Source organism: Myotis yumanensis, unplaced genomic scaffold (genome assembly GCF_028538775.1).
Source record: "Myotis yumanensis isolate MYYU_CA2020_CCGP unplaced genomic scaffold, mMyoYum1.0.hap1 SCAF_3, whole genome shotgun sequence".
Classification (NCBI taxonomy): domain Eukaryota; kingdom Metazoa; phylum Chordata; class Mammalia; order Chiroptera; family Vespertilionidae; genus Myotis; species Myotis yumanensis.
In genome coordinates, this window is record NW_027223754.1 from 105744078 (window position 1) to 105760595 (window position 16518).

Below are 16518 nucleotides of genomic sequence, written 5' to 3' on the forward strand. Positions count from 1 at the left end.
CACAGCAGCTTTGCACTGAACTTAGATGGATAAGAATTTATGTATAGTATTTCTCTTCTGAAGTAACACTCCTACTTTCTTTGAAATTTAAAAAATTTCTTCCCTCCCACTTTTACTCCAAGCTCTTCACTCCATACTCTGAAGTCTAAAGAGTAGAGAGGCAATCTCAGGGCTTTCAGCCCTACCTTCCTGCTTGGTGTTAGGGTTCTGTGTCCTCACTAGCGTAGTTTGCTGGAGAACAGAGGGAGGAGCATTCCCGAGGAACAGGACAGGAAGAACCAGCCGCTAAAAATAGGCAGCTTAGGAGAACCTGCTGACTGCTCTCTCAGTCAAATATGGTCCTCCTGTGATTACCAAGCGCAGAGTAGAGTGTGCTTTGGAATAAAGAAGAGAAAATATGTCAACCCTCATTAAAAGGAAGAAATAAACAAACATTACTGCAAAATATAAGCTTTTTACTATATGTTCCAGGTAAAAGGAACTTGGTGATTTTGGATGTGTGTTCCCTGGTAATTCTGGGGATATGTATGTTTGTGAATGTGTATGTGCAGGTGTGCATACGTGTATGACATTGAGAATATTCACTGTGAGGTGTTACGTACGACATTCCGGGTGGTGGTAGGTCTTCTCACAGAGGCTTTTCGTGAGAGATCTTTTGTATATATATATAAGCAGAGATGTGTCCCACTGAGAAAGCAACTCTCCTCACACTTAATGGAAGAAACTCCCACGGGTCATGTTTGTACAGTAAATGCACAGCCTGGGTCACTGTTTCACACAGGAGGCATACCAGCTGCAGAGCAGAGAGTCAAAAAGGAAGCTGTGCCAGCTATTCTAATATGATCTGCAAGCTGTCTTATTTGCCCTTTTTCTGTTTTAAAAAAGTAGGGATCCCAGTCCGACTGGTGTGGCTCAGTGGTTGAATGTTGATCCATGAACCAGAGGTCAGGGTTTGAATTCCCGTCAGGGCACAGGCCGGGATTGTGGGCTCGATCCCCATTAGGGGTTGTGCAGGAGGCAGCCGATCAATGATTCTCATTATTGATGTTTCTCTCTCTCCCTGTCTCTTCTTCTTTCTGAAATCAATTTAAAAAAACAAAACAAAATTTTTTTAAGCAAGAAATCTTTCCAAAATCATGGAAAATGAAATCTTCCCTGGCCTCCCAAACTATAAAGCAGATGCAAAAGGAACTGCTCTGAGTAAAGCTGGTGAGAGTCCCTAAACTCCTGGGACAGACAGAGGAGACCCCAAGGAAAACAATCTCAAGTACTTGAGATGTGACCAGCTCAAGTATGTCTGCATGCCACATTCTCTCCTAATGCTTAATACCCTGTTTTTGCCAGGGAGGATGTTCTGTCTCAACCTTCAGACCAGATTTTTAACAACTTACTAAGGGTATTGCTTTTGTATCCTTCTGGGCTTATTTCTGCCTGTTCCATCTCCTGAGAAAGTAGCTATGCTCTCAGCAAACTGCCCTCAACCCTGCTCTGCCCTGACACCACGTGGCCCGACCTTCCATCATTCTGACCAATAGTGAAGTGCTCATGTGGTGTTTGGCCTTTATGCCTCATTTCATTTCTTTTATCTTGGTCTGGGAGGTGATTATATCTCTCACTCCTCTTTCTCTGATCTCTGGGCAGAAGAGAAGCCTTGTCTGTGGTCTTTGATGTGGTAGGCTGGCCTAGAAAGGCATTCTTTGGTGGGTGGTGAGAACATGGTGGAGGTGGGGCACACTGGTGCTCCTGGCAGGCTGGTGGGGGGCTCCACTGCTTTCACAGAGCCCCTATGTCTCCCTGAGTAGCAGGGTCCACTTTCCCCATTAACAGCCTAGTCGCAAGTGGTCACTTCTCTGGTAGAAGAAATCACTTCCTCATGTGGATCTTGCTATTGTTTTATTTAGGGAAACCCAGGGACATAAATGATTGAGGATCATAGTTGGTGCCTTTGTTCTGGCTCTTCTTTTTCCCATAACGGGTGGCTGTCCTGTTCCCATGATTCAGTGTGGATCGGGTGCTTAGAAGGCTCACAGCAGATGTTGGCACTCATGCTTCAGGTGAGCTAGTCAAGGACCTTGCTTTCAGATGAGCCAGGATGAGCCATACTCAAGGTGTCATCTGAAATTTATACTTTCATATACAGTAGTTGATAAGAGAAAGGGAATACAAGCCTTTGGTGGCTTTAAGATTTAGGTTATATTGCCAAAACCGGTTTGGCTCAGTGGATGGAGCGTCGGCCTGCGGACTGAAGGGTCCCGGGTTCGATTCCGGTCAGGGGCGTGTACCTGGGTTGCGGGCACATCTCCAGTGGGAGATGTGCAGGAGGCAGCTGGTCGATGTTTCTCTCTCATCGATGTTTCTAACTCTATCTCTCTCCCTTCCTCTCTGTAAAAAATCAATAAAATATATATTTAAAAAAAAAAAAAAGATTTAGGTTATGGTAGGGGGAGAGGGTGGAGGGAGGTATAGGGGGAATAAATGGTGATGGGAAAAAATAAAATAAAGACTATCAGCTGGCAGTCTTCTCACTCCACTACAGGCCAAGCAGAACCAGGGGAAATGGACCTAATGGCTAGATTAAGTCTGAAGTTAATATTAGATCATATATTTATTGGCTTAATCTTAATTTTACATCTAGTCATACCTTAAAAAAAAAAGAACCCAAAGTTTCACTGCTTGTGATTGAGACATTCATATTTAATTCATACTCATTATTTAATTTATATTTAATTTGATAGTATATTTATCATTTATAGTAAGCTTTAAGAGCTTAGAGGGGTGCAGTGATATCAGAAGTAAATAGCACAGTGATTTATCAGCATGGTGTGCCCCATTCCATCCTCAGATAACTATGTGAAGACCCAGCATCAGACCATCAGAAGTCTAGGCATCTCCTAACACTTTCAGATGCACTGTTTTCATTTACAAATGCAGTTTTTTCTTATGTAGCTGTAGGTGAGCTGTGTAGTGCCCATCTCTTGAAATCCAGTTGCTTTGGCCTTTGATCAGAGCTAAGTGCTTGTCCTCCTTGCTGCCTGGCTGTGCCCAGCAGTCTTGGCCAGTGGATTCCCAGGAGAGCTGGCTGGTACACAAAATTGTCAGGGTGAACTTTGCATGGATGTTTGTTCCCTTTGTGTCATTAGCAAAGCGGGGGCTGGGTCAGCCATGCTCTCCCTGCCTCCAACTTTATTGTTCAGGACCTAATGTAATAATATGCTTGAATTGGCAGAGAGACCACATTAAGCTTAGCTCTGTGAGTTTTCTTCTTTACCCCCTACTCTCCTGGAGTCCTGTGCCCTCTGTCACTGCCACCCCCTCTCTTCTTGCATATTCTAACTTTAGCTAAATAGCTTCATTCATAATATGGTCCATATTTTCTGTGAAGAAAATGAACTGAAAATAACAAGCTGTGGTGCACAAGTAAGGCTGTTTAATTTCTGTGTAGAGATTTTAGCTAATGTCTGTATAACCAAAGTGTTTTCCTTTTAATCCCCACTCCCTTCACTGCTTTGAAACCCTATGTGAAAACACAGCCCTGGCCAGTGTTGTTCAGTGATTAGAGTGTTAGCCCATGCACCAAAAGGTCATGAATATGATTCCTGGTCAAAGGCACGTGCCTGGGTTGCAGGTTTGATCTCAGGGCCTCAGTTGGGCCTCGGTTGGTTGTGGAGTGTGCAGGAGGCAACCAATCGATGTGTCTCTCTCACATTGATCTCTTTCTCCCCCCTCTCTCTCCCTCTCTTCCTACCTCCCTCCTTCTTTCCCTATCTCTCCTCCCTCTCTCCCTTCCTTCCCTTCTCTTTAAAAATCAATGGAAAAGCCCTAACCGGTTTGGCTCAGTGGATAGAGCGTCGGCCTGTGGACTCAAGGGTCCCAGGTTCGATTCCGGTCAAGGGCATGTACCTTGGTTGCGGGCACATCCCCCGTGGGGAGTGTGCAGGAGGCAGCTGGTCGATGTTTCTCTCTTATCGATGTTTCTAACTCTCTATCCCTCTCCGTTCCTCTCTGTAAAAAATCAATAAAATATATTTTAAAAAAATAAATGGAAAAAATATCCTCAGATGAGGATTAACAACAACATAAAAAGTTAAAAAAGAATACACACATACATGCCCAAGTAACACAAAACAACTTTCCTAAAATTCTATTTCCTTGGCAGTGAGCATGGAGAAGATTTCTCACAGTGCCTCACAGAACAAATGTTTCTGCTGTCAGTCTTGGGAGGAGTAGGAGGTGGCGAGTGGTAGGGGCACAGGTATAAAGACCTGGATGGCCTGTTGCTTACACCTAGGAACTTTTGGGTTTCCCCCACCTGCTTCTCACTTCTATAGTTGAATGCAAAAACAGGGTAAAAGAAAACCCTATTGCACTGCCCCTTGCAATTTGAATTGTAGTGGCTGGTTTCATAGACAAAACCTACTCTGCCATCTCTGTGTTGATAGGTGGCTAATGATGTCATGGCATAAACCTCAAACCTGATTGTTTTCTCTATGGGACAGGCCTCAAAAAGCAGCCAGCAAAGCTCTTGCTCTTTTGTCTTCTCCAGTTCATGCTATCAAGCAAGATAGAAAAAGGAACAGAGCAGAGCCATAACTACAGATCTTTTCGATTTATTCATAAAGCTCAGTCTTGGGTACCTAGAAGAGAGGGGGGCTTCTCACATATGAAAAGAATCTTTGTTTTTTATGAAAGCACCTAGTACTTTTAGACTGAAGAGAATTTGGCTTTTCTGACTTAATTTTCTCTGGTAAGACAAAAATAGAGGCATTTTCAAAGCAACTATTCTACTGGCCTAAGAAAGGTTAGGAGGAAGGGTTAATTCCAGGAAAATAAGTAATTGAAAAAATTTAACTTGGTTTCTTGCAGAGCTTGGGAGCACTTGCTATTAGCATTCTTCCATCATAGAGGTAAATTTTAGCTATATAATGGCAACTCTAATATGTGAATGAAGAGGATGGTACAGCCTCAGAGTGTTGCCTCTGCTCTAAGGAGCTTAAGTTATAAGTGAGTTCCTAGACAAGAAAAAGCTGAAGGAGTTCATTACTACCAAACCAGTATTACAAGAAATGCTAAAGGGACTTCTTTAAGAAAAAAAATCTCACTGATCTCACCGACAAAGACAAACACATAATAAAAGCAACGGATTAACCAATACTAAAGCTAGTATTTAGGTTAAAAGTCAAAAGTAGGAAGATTATATATAATTACAACAGTAAACTAAGGGATGCACACAAACACACACTCACAAAATAAGTAAAAAATAATAACAAAAACATAAATGTGGAGGGGCTAAGTAAAAATGGTAGTGATTTTAGAATGTATTTGAACTCAAGCGACCATCAACTTAAAATAGACTGCTATAAACATAACTTAGTATATCTGAAACACATGGTAACTATAAACCAAAAATCTACAAGAGAGATATACAAGAAATAAAGAGAAAGGAATTTAAACACAAAACTATAGAAAGTCATCAACACACAAGAGAAGAGAATAAGAAAAGAACAGAAAAGAACTACAAAAACAATCCATAAACAATAAAATGACAGTAACTTCACACTTATCAGTAATTATTATGAATATGAATGGACTAAATGCTCCAATCAAAAGATGATTAGCTAAAGAAGATGTAGTACATATACATAATGGAATATTACTCAGCCATAAAAAAGAGTGAAATCTTACCATTTGAGACAACATGGATGGACCTAGAGGATATTATGCTAAGTGAATTTAGCCAGACAGAGAAAGACAAATACCATATAATTTCACTTATATGTGATCTCTAACGAACAAAATAAACAACAGAAACAGACTTTTAAATACTGAGAATAAACTAGGGTTACCAGATGAGAAAGGGGTTGGGGGGCTGGATGAAGAGTGAAGGGATTAAGAAGTACAGATTGATAGTTATAAAATAGTCACAGCGATGTAAAGTACAGCAATAGGGAATATAGTCCATCTATAATAATAATAGCGTAATATGCTATTTAGACCGAACAGCCGAATGACCTTCCAGACGAAGCTGCAGGGGCTGAGGCAGAGGCGGTTGGGGCAATCAGGCAGGCAGGTGAGTGGTTAAGGGCAATCAGGCAGGCAAGCAGAGGTGGTTAGGGGTGATCAGGCAGGCAGGCGAGTGGTTAGAGGCCATCAGGCAGTCAGGCAGGGATGGTTAAGGGCGATGAGGCAGGCAGGCAGAGGTGTTAGGGGCGATGAAGCAGGCAGGCGAGTGGTTAGGAGCCAGCAGTCCCAGATTGTGAGAGGGATCCCAGATTGCGAGAGGGTGCAGGCTGGGCTGAGGGACCCTTCCTCCCCGCCCCCCCCTCTAGAAATATTATAATTACGTATGGTGCCAGGTGGATACTAACACTATTGGGGGGATCACTTTGTAAGCTATATAAATGTCTAACCACTATGCTGTACACCTGAAATTTAATATAATATTGAACGTTAACTGTAATTTTAAAAATATTTTTTAATTTAAAAAAAATGGTACTACATCAAACTAAAAAGGTTTTGCACAACAAAGGAAACTATCAACAAAATGAAAAGACAACCCACTGAATAGAAGAACATATTTGCCAGTGATATATCTGATAAGGGTTTAATATCCAAAATGTATGAAGAACTCATACAACTCAACACCAAAAACAAACAATACAATTAAAAAATGTGCAAAGGACTTGAATAGACACTTCTCCAAGGCAGACATGCACATGGCCAATAGACATATGAAAATGTGCTCAATGTCAGTATCATCAGAGAGATGCAAATTAAAACCATGATGAGATATCACCTCACACCTGTCAGAATGACTGTCATCAATAAACAAGTGTTGTCAAAGATGTGGTGAAAAGGGAACCTCTGTGCATTGTTGGTGGGAATATAGATTGGTACAGCTACTATGGAAAACAGTATGGAGGATTCTCAAAAAATTAAAAATGGAACTGCCTTATGGCCCAGTGATTTCAGTCCTGGGTATATATATCTAAATAAACCCAAAACACTAATTCAAAAGAATACATGCACCCCTATGTTCATTGCAGCATTATTTACAGTAGCGAAGCTATGGAAGCAACCCAAACGCCCATCAGTAAACAAGTAGATTAAAAAAAAAAGCAGTGATACATCTATACAATGGAATGTTACTTGGCCATGAAAAAGAATGAAACCTTACTATTTGTGACAACATGGATGGACCTAAAGGGTTTTATGTTAAGTGAAATAAACATGTATGAATAGACTGATGGTTGGGTGAGGAGGTTGAAGGACTGGGTAAAAAAAGATGAAGGGATCATGAAGTACAGACTAGTAGTTATAAAATAGTCATGGGGATATAAAGTACGGCATAGGAAATATAGTCAATAGTATTGTAATAAGAATATCTGGTGCCAGGTAGCTACTGGAAATATTGGGGGGAACACTGTAAAGTATATGATTGTTTAATCACTATGCTATACACCTGAAACTAATACAAAATAATATTTGAATGTAAACTGTAATTGAAAAAAAATTTTTAATTAGAAAAAAAGGCAAAAAATTTACTACTTTATTTATTCTTGAGTGGGCTTTATGAGATTTGATTTCACCTGGGACCATATTGGGCCTACTGTGGTGTAGATACAACATTGATGATTCAGCAGAACAGACCCGGGCTGAATTTTGTAGGGTCGCGCCCATGAGACTTAAACCCTGCAGGGCTGCCTTTGATGACATCAGGAGTTGGGCTTGCCTTGTATTGAACAGCAGAATTACTGGACACTTGACATCTATAGCTACTCGGACTATTTGGAAACCTAATGAAGAATTCAGTCTCCTTTAGGGGGTTCTATAGCAGATTGCATCACAAATGAACCCCCTAAATGGAGCTCTCTTTTTGTCAGAGATCCACTGGAGGCTATTGTTAGATTTGGTAAGGTCCAAAAAGTTACCTCAGGACACATTTTTTCAACCCATCTTTCTTTCTTCGGACTCATTATCATACCTGAATGAACACTGACCATAATGACCATTTCCAAAAGCTTGACCAAAAAAGTCATACCACTCTGAAAAGTAGAGGAGGTGAATATGTCTGACAGGAGGCATCATTGGTGAGACAGAGGACTGCACAAGGTTCTCCCAATCCATAGAGCTATCCTTGGTGGGGTGAAGCAATATTTATTTACCCTTCTTAGAGCGTGCAGGATTTAGATTTGTTGGACAAAAAGAAACTAAAGCTGGCCTGGCAGCCACAGTCATTCATGTTTATCTTCCTTCACCCACTTGGATTGTGCTTAATTCTGTGCTGTCCTGCAAACATACAGTCACTGGGCTATCTTAAATATCTATATATATAAAAGGCTAATATGCAAAGTGGCCCCTGGGGAGTTCGACCGGGAGACAGGGAGTTTGATTGCTCGCTATGACATGCGCTGACCACCAGGGGGCGGAGCGAAACATGGTGGGTGTCGGCAATGCAGCGCCGGCAGTGGGTTGCAGTGGAAGTGCTGCCGTCCCTGATGGGCCCCGAAGAGAGTGGGACTGCAGAGAGCGGGACTGCAGCGGGATGGTGGAGCAGATGAGCAGGCGGCACCAGGTCAAGGTGGGTGAGAGTGGGGCCCCAGTCGCCCCCCAGACAGCAACTAGCAATGGCCGTGGGCGGTGGGGCCGCTGCCCAGCTCCCAGGTGCTGAGGGAGCTGGGCCAGGGGCCTGGTCCCAACGGATTGCCCTGCAAGTGGGATGGTGGAGCGGGTGAGGGGGCGGCGCCAGGCCGAGATGGGGTGCCAGGCGGGACTGCGAGGCTGGGGGCGCGAGCTGGGGCCCGATCTCCACAGGCCACCCTGAGGGACCCCACCTGTACACGAATTCATGCACCAGGCCTCAAGTATAATATAAATCAAGATATTGAGTGTCTGAGGTTCAGAATTACTTTTTTTCCCACTGGGTGCTCTTGTCTCTCCATGGAAGTATGAATTTGCTTTCCATTTTTGACACATTAGAGCTCTTTGAGACTAATTTGGGCTTTAGATTGGTGCCCAGCTGGGTTTGAATGTTGTCATCTGCAGCTTATTAGCTGAGCAAGTTAATTACCTTCTGATACTCAGTTTTCTCAGTTGCATAGTGATTAATTATAAGAGTTCTTATTAGGGTTCTTGTGAGGAACAAATGAAAATATTTCTATGAAGTGCCAGCACAATGCTTGGCACATAGGGAATTTCAAGAAATGATGATAGTTATATCAACAATTCATGATTGTCAAACCTTAGGCTTCCTCCTTCCAAAGCAGGGGAGTGCACACTTAGTCTTACATTTAGCTGGAAAACTGATTGCTATATCCATTTTACAAGAGGGAGCAGAGAATAATACGTGTTTTTTAAAAAGTGCTTTGTTTGGTTCATTCATGTCTTGATTGCTTCAATGATGGGAATAAGGTAAGACATGGTCCTGGCCCCTAGGAACTCACAAATCTGGGGAGATGGTCATATAACTCGTTACTGGAGTATAATTAAACCTTATACATGCCATGATAGAAGTCATTGTGAGGTATGGTAAAGTAGATAAAGTAAGTGATCTATCTTTGATGGACTCATCCCCCCCCCCTTTTTTTTTTTTTGCTGCTTTGGGCTGACTTGTCTTTTTTTTTTTAATATATTTTATTGATTTTTTACAAAGAGGAAGGGAGAGGGATAGAGAGCTAGAAACATCGATGAGAGACTAACATCGATCAGCTGCCTCCTGCGCACCCCCTACTGGGGATGTGCCCGCAACCAAGGTACATGCCCTTGACCGGAATCGAACCGGGGACCCTCGAGTCCGCAGGCCACTCTATCCACTGAGCCAAACCGGTTAGGGCCTGACTTGTCTTTTTACCGTAAGTATAGAACTGAAGAAGATGGGGGAAAGCTACACTTTGGCATTATTTAATTTAAAAAATTATTATTGGAGGATAGATGGGTCCTTGAAAGGACCTATGGTAAAAGAGTTAGGGAGTATTTCTTTGACTTATTTCTAAGTAATGACATAAAGAAGTAAAGGGAGGTAATGGAGAGGATTTTACCATGGTGCCACTGGTAGCTTGTTATGTGCCTCAGAACAAGTTATTTCATCTCTCTCAACTCCTATTTTGCTCATCTGTTGAGTGGACATTAGGTCTGCCTTCCATACTCAGAATGATGTGAGGAATAGTAGGATCGTGTATGTGAAAGTGCTTTGAAAAGCATAAAGTGCTGCTTCCATAGTGGAAGAGTTGAGATTAGATACAAAGCTGTCACTCCACTCATTATAGAGGAAGCTGGTATTAAGAATCAGCTAGAGAGGAAATCTGCAAGAGGGTTCAAGACTGAGCACATGTTCCTTCCCTCTTCTCGTCTTTTAGACCTCTGTTTTAGGTTACCTGCTCAGAAAAGCTTCTGTGACCACATTATTGTAGGTCCCCTTCTATTATTCGAAGTCACTATAACCTGTGCATTATGTTCCTGGCCCTCATATTTTGTATTTATATGCTTTTTTGCTTACATGTTTATTGACTATTCTCCACCAGATAGTACACACCACAAGGAAGGGGAGCACTGTGTTGCCATTCACCAATGTAAATTTATGCCATGCACAGGACCTGACATATACTACACACTCTGTAAATAATTTGCTGAGTGAAATAAAAGGCAGCAGAGAAGACATGTTGGTCTTCTGCCTGGAAAACAGCTACTTTGAGTACGCACCGATATACATCCTATTCTTTTTGTTGTTGTTAATCCTCACTGGAGGATATTTTCCCATTGATTTTTAGGGAGAGTGGAAGAGAGAGGGAAAGAGAGAGAAACATTGATGTGAGAGAAACACATGGATTGGTTGTCTCCTGCACGAGCCCTGACCAGGGCCCGGGCCAGGGAGGAGCTTGCAATCAAGGTACGTGTCCTTGACCGAAATCGAACCCAGGATCCTTTGGTCCATAGGCCAGCACTCTACCCACTGAGCTAAACCAGCTAGGGCATACATCCTATTCTTGTGTGGATACCCAGATGCAGAGGACTGTCTACCTGAGTAGACATCACTGGTTTGCAGGCTTTAAATGTCACAGACGGGATTTTTTTTTTTAATCCTGTCCCAAGGATATGTTTTTTATTAATTTTTTAGAAAGAGAGTAGGGAAAGGAGGGAGGGAGGGAGGGGGGGAGAGAGAGAGAGAGAGAGAGAGAGAGAGACTTCAAACGGCTACCTCCTGTATGTGAACCGATTGGGGATCTAACCTGCAGCCTAGGTATGTGCCCTGACCGAGAATCGAACCTGCAACCATTTTGGTATATGGGATGATGCTCCAACCAACTGAGCTACCTGGTCAGGGCCACAGGCTGGATTTGTGACTCATGTCTCCCTACCCCCACATGGCCCTTTCTGCCCATTTAGAGACCCTAAACCAGCGGTTCTCAAACTGTGGGTCGCAAACAATGAAAATACATCCTGCATATCAGATATTTACATTACGATTCATAACAGTAGCAAAATTACAGTTATGAAGTAGCAACGAAAATAATTTTATGGTTGGGGGTCACCACAGCATGAAGAACTGTGTTAAAGAGTCGCAGTATTAGGAAGGTTGAGAACCACTGCAACGCATTTGCATTCAGGTTACATTGAATTTTGTGAGTTGGCCTTCAAAAGGGAAAGCTCACTCTGGACTATGGAACTTGGTTCCAGGGAATTGATAGCTTGCCAGGCAGGGAGCATATGTCCTATGTGCTATTTTTAAAATGAACCCTGGCTCTGGTCAGAAGCCACACTTATTGGGCGTTCAGCTGTCTGCCAGATCTTATGCCAAGCAGCTCTGTGTTAGGGTATGTGAGATGTAGCTTAGATTCCATTCATGTGTCTGCTAGGTGATCCTCAGATTAGTGTTTACTCAGGACACTGAAAAGATGCCATTTTGGGGGTTATTCAGGAATTGAACCGTGACTTCCTGGTTCATAGGTCGACTCTCAACCACTGAGCAACACTGGCTGGGCAGGATAAGGGATTTATTATAGGAATTAGACTTTACACAATTGTGGGAGGAGTTGGGGAAGTGAAGGTTGGAGTGGGTGGAGGGGTCTGAAGTTCAGAGAGGAGTACTAACCAGTCTGCTTGACGAATTGGCATGGGTGGGCAAGATAGAACTTACAGGGAAATCTGAGAAGCCAGGCACGTTCATTACTGAAATGGAACCAACAAAGGGGAGCTTCTGGAATTCTCTATGGGAAGGTATTGCCTCTGGGTTGCCAGATTTCTGGTGGTGGGCCTGGGCCTGTCGGTTTGCAGGGTCAGCAGTGAGAAAGAAGAGCTGGATATAGTATGCAGGAGAGCAAGGCAGGCTGGAACCTGCCAGGCATCCCTGTCTTTGTCCCCTACTCCATTGGACTGCTAATACCTTCAGAAAGCAATGCTTACTGCTTTAATTCCATCCTCCAAATCTCATGCATGTTCTTTTTTTGGCCAATTCTAACTGGAGATTCTGGGATTCATACTTCCCAGCTTAATCAAGCTGACACAACACTATCTGGCATATTGTGTAACCACCATCCACATCAGGATCCCAAAGGCTCCCTCTTGCCTTTTCCCAGACAGTAGTACCACCCCACAATCCCCATTCACTGTTCTGATTGATTTCTGCACCATAGATTTGAGTTGTGTTTGTTCTTGATCATCATATAAATGGAGTTGTGCAATATATTCTTTTCTGTATCTGCCTTATCTTGCTCAACATTGATCTATGAGTTTCATCCATGTTGCAGTAGTTCACTCCTTTTCATTGCCGCATAATATTCCATAGTTTGCCTATAACTGCAGCTTATTTCTCATTTTGATATTTTTTGTCTTTGTGTGGTTTCCAGTTTGGGAGTATTGAGAATAAAGATTCTCTAAACATTCTTCTTCTTGTCTTTTGATCAATATGGACATTCATTTCTTTTGGATGTACCCCCAAGAATAAAATTGCTGAGTTTTATGGTAGATTTACATTCAGCTTTAAACTACTGCCGAACAGTTTTCCAAAGTAGTTGTACCAGTTTCTACTCTGTGTCTGAGAGTTCCATTTGTTCCATGTCCTTGCCTATTTAGCTTGATATTATCTGACTTTAGTTTTGTCATTCTAATGGGTGTATAATAATGGTTGGCGTTTTCCTGATGATTAATGATATTGATTCAGCTGCTTCTTGGCAATTTGAATGTCTTATTTTGTAAAGTACCTGGTCAAGTCTTTTGCCCATTTTTCATTTAGTGTCTGGTTTTTTTCCTAGTTGGTTTGTACAAATTTATTACATATTCTGATGTGAGACTTTTCTTAGTTACAGGTAGCCCTTTGGTTTTAAGGAGGCGTGTTCCTTCTCAGGCAGGGAACAGATGGGGATTCTGGTAGTTATTCATTGCTTCTTTCTCAAGGAATTAATACAGTGGAGGATTGGAAGTTAGCAACCTAACTAACATATGATTTTTAATATAAAATATTGAACCCACAAGCATTTCTACTGCTTTTTAAAGATACAACTTAACTTGAACACTGAAAGTATATACTCATAAACCAAAATTTTAATTTATTTTTAAAGATTTGAATGTTTGTTGTATGTCTGTCATTCTGCTAAACGCTGGTGATAGAAGCCTAAGAGAAACTTGCTATCCTCTAAGAGCACAGGGTCTAGTAGGAGGTATTTGAGGGACAGGAGAAAGATCTGTACCTAAGAGGAAGGGAAGAACAAAATTGTTCTGAGAAGCGCTCAGAGAAAACATGAAACTGAAGCCCTGATGGAAAAGATTGAAGGAGGTTGAATGTATGTGCATAGGTGGTGTGAGAAATGGCTCACCCATCTGAATTCAAATGACGGGCTGGGAAACAGAAGCATGGTGAAAATGAGACCTTTAATAACACTCTCCAGAGCAGGTGTCCATTGTACGGCACACACATGGGGCAGGGAGCATAGCCTATTTATTTAGACCCTCCTCCAGTTCCTCATTGGCTGAGTCCTATGAGGTCACCTGTTTTCTCATATGTCTCTTAGGTCTTGCTGTCTCCCATTGGGCCATTAAAAAAAAATGAGCTGAAACCTTTCTAGTTGCCTCAACCTCCCTTTCTTTAGGGGAATCTTTCTGGAAAATGTGCTGTTGGCCACGTGCACAGCTCTCATACCTTCTCCCCACCCCCACATCCTGTTTGCTCTGGAGAAATTCAGTAACTGCCTGGCCACATGCTGTTTCTTCTCTATGAAGATGAATCAGAGGCATGTTTCTTACAGGTGGGGAAGCACATTGTGGGCTATGAAGGCAAGATGTGCAGGAAAGAACATGGCAATGTCCTGGAGCAGCAAACAGATGTGAATGGCGAAAACATGGGGTGGGTGTTGGGAGATAGTGATATGGGTGTGCCAGCATAGGCTGGCAGCCAAGGAGTTTAGTCTGTCAGCAAAATGTGTCTTTCAAAGTGTGTAAACAGCCCGGCTGGTGTGGCTCAGTGGTTGAGCTTCATCCCATGCACCAAGAGGTCGCCAGTTCATTTCCTGGTTAGGGCACATACCTGGGTTGCGGCCTGGTTTCCCGGTATGGGCCATGGAAGAGGCAGCCGATAGATGTTTCTCTCTTTCCCTTCATCTCTCAAATCAATAAAAACCGGTGTTGTGTGTGTTTTTTAAATGTATAAATAGGGGAGTGGCATAATTAGATTTGTTTAGAAAGATCACTTTGAAAGAAACATGGTATATGAATTGGAATTTTAAGCTTGAGGCAGAATCTATAAAATAGCATTATTCCTCATAACCAAAAGATGAAAATAACCCAAATGTCCACCAATGGATGAATAATGTACATACTATGGACTATTATTCAGCAATAAAAAGGAATGAAGTTCTGGTACATGTTACATTACCGATAAACATTGAAAACATTGTGCTAAGTGAAACAGGCCAGATACAAAAGGATAAATATTATATGATTCCACTTATGTGAGGTACCTAGAATAGGCAGATTCATAGGGATAGTAAGTAGAATGTTGGTTATCAGAAGATAGAGGGGAGGGGAGTTTGGGGACATTGTTTAATGGGGACAGAGTTTCTGTTGGGAGTGATGAAAATGTTCTGGAGATAGTGGTAATTATTATACAACATTGTGAATGTACTTAATGCTACTGAATTGTATACTTAAAAATGGCTTAATTAGTAAATTATATATATATATACTAGAGGCCCGGTGCACAAAAATTTGTGCACTCTGGTGGGAGAGGGGGTCCCTCAGCCCGGCCTGTGCCCTCTCGCAGTCTGGGACCCCTCGGGAGATAATCACCTGCTGGCTTAGGCCTGCTCCCGGGTGGCAGAGGGCAGGCCCAATCCCTAGGTGCAGCCCCTGGTCGGGCTCAGAGCAGGGCCGATTGGGGAGTTGGGGCGCCGCCTCCTGTCATGCACAGAGCAGGGCGGATCGGGAGGTTGCGATGCCACCCCTAGTCACGCTCAGGGTAGGGCCGATTGGGGGGTTGGGGCACCGCCCCCTGTCACACTCAAGGCAGGGTTGATGGGGAGGTTGCGGCACCACCCCCTGTCATGCACAGAACAGGGCCAATCAGGAGGTTGGGGCACTGCCCCCTGTCACTCACAGAGCAGGGCCCATCAGGGGGGTTGGGGCTTCGTACCCTGTCACACTCAGAGCAGGGTCCATCAGGGGGTTGGGGAGCTCCCCCCTGTCACGCACAGAGCAGGGCTGATCAGGGGGTTGGGGCGCCTTCCCCTGTCATGAACAGAGCAGGGCAGATAGGGAGGTTATGGCCCCGCCCCCTGTCACACACAGAGCCGCAGGGTGATCTGGGGGTTTGGGCGCTGCCCCCTGTCACGCTGATCCCGGTGCTGGGAGGCCTCGCGACTCCGCTGATTCTGGTGCTGGGAGGCATATTACCCTTTTACTATATAGGATAGAGGCCTGGTGCATGGGTGGGGGCTGGCTGGTTTGCCCTGAAGGGTGTCCTGGATCAGGGTGGGGGTCCCCACTGGGGTGCCTGGCCAGTCTGGGTGAGGGGCTGAGGGCCGTTTTAAGGCGGCGGGTGACTGAAGCTCCCAACCTGTCCTTTTTTTTTTTTTTTCTTTTTTATTCTGGGCCAGCTTTAGCTCTGAGGCTTGGCTCCAGCTCTGAGGCCTCAGCTGCTGAAAGCAGGTATCTGGTTTGTTTGGGTTCTATAATTGTAACACTGTTGCGGTCCTGCTTACTCCAGCTCTGAGATCCCGGCTGGCTGAAAGCAGGGATCTGGGTTTGTTCTATAATTGAAACAATGTTGCAGTCCTGCTGGCTGAAGCCCGGCTGGCTGAAAGCAGGTTTCTGGGGTTTTGTTTAGCTTCTATATTTGTAACATTGTTTCTTAAACTGCAAGCTCAGAGGCCGGCAAGGCAGGCGGGGAACGTTGGCTTCCTCCGCCACTGAAGCAATCAAGCCTCCTGTTCGCTTCAAGCTTCCCGGCTGCCATCTTGGTTGGCAGTTAATTTGCATATCGCCCTGATTAGCCAATGGGAAGGGTAGCGGAGGTATGGCTAATTACCATGTTTC

The 16518-nt window shown here is 43.5% G+C and overlaps 1 protein-coding gene across 7 annotated transcripts in view; it reads left to right on the forward strand.

Moving 5' to 3' along the window:
- MICAL3 (microtubule associated monooxygenase, calponin and LIM domain containing 3) overlaps positions 1-16518 on the forward strand; it is a 253825-nt gene that overhangs the window by 53144 nt on the left and 184163 nt on the right. Inside the window, exon 1 of one of the 7 annotated variants that reach the window (XM_070409265.1) lies at positions 11853-12210. The exons of the other annotated variants lie outside the window; for them this stretch is intronic. The gene's annotated coding sequence lies outside the window, so the exon portion shown is untranslated. Of the gene's footprint in view, positions 1-11852; positions 12211-16518 lie in introns of those variants that run through there. 7 annotated transcript variants of the gene reach the window in all.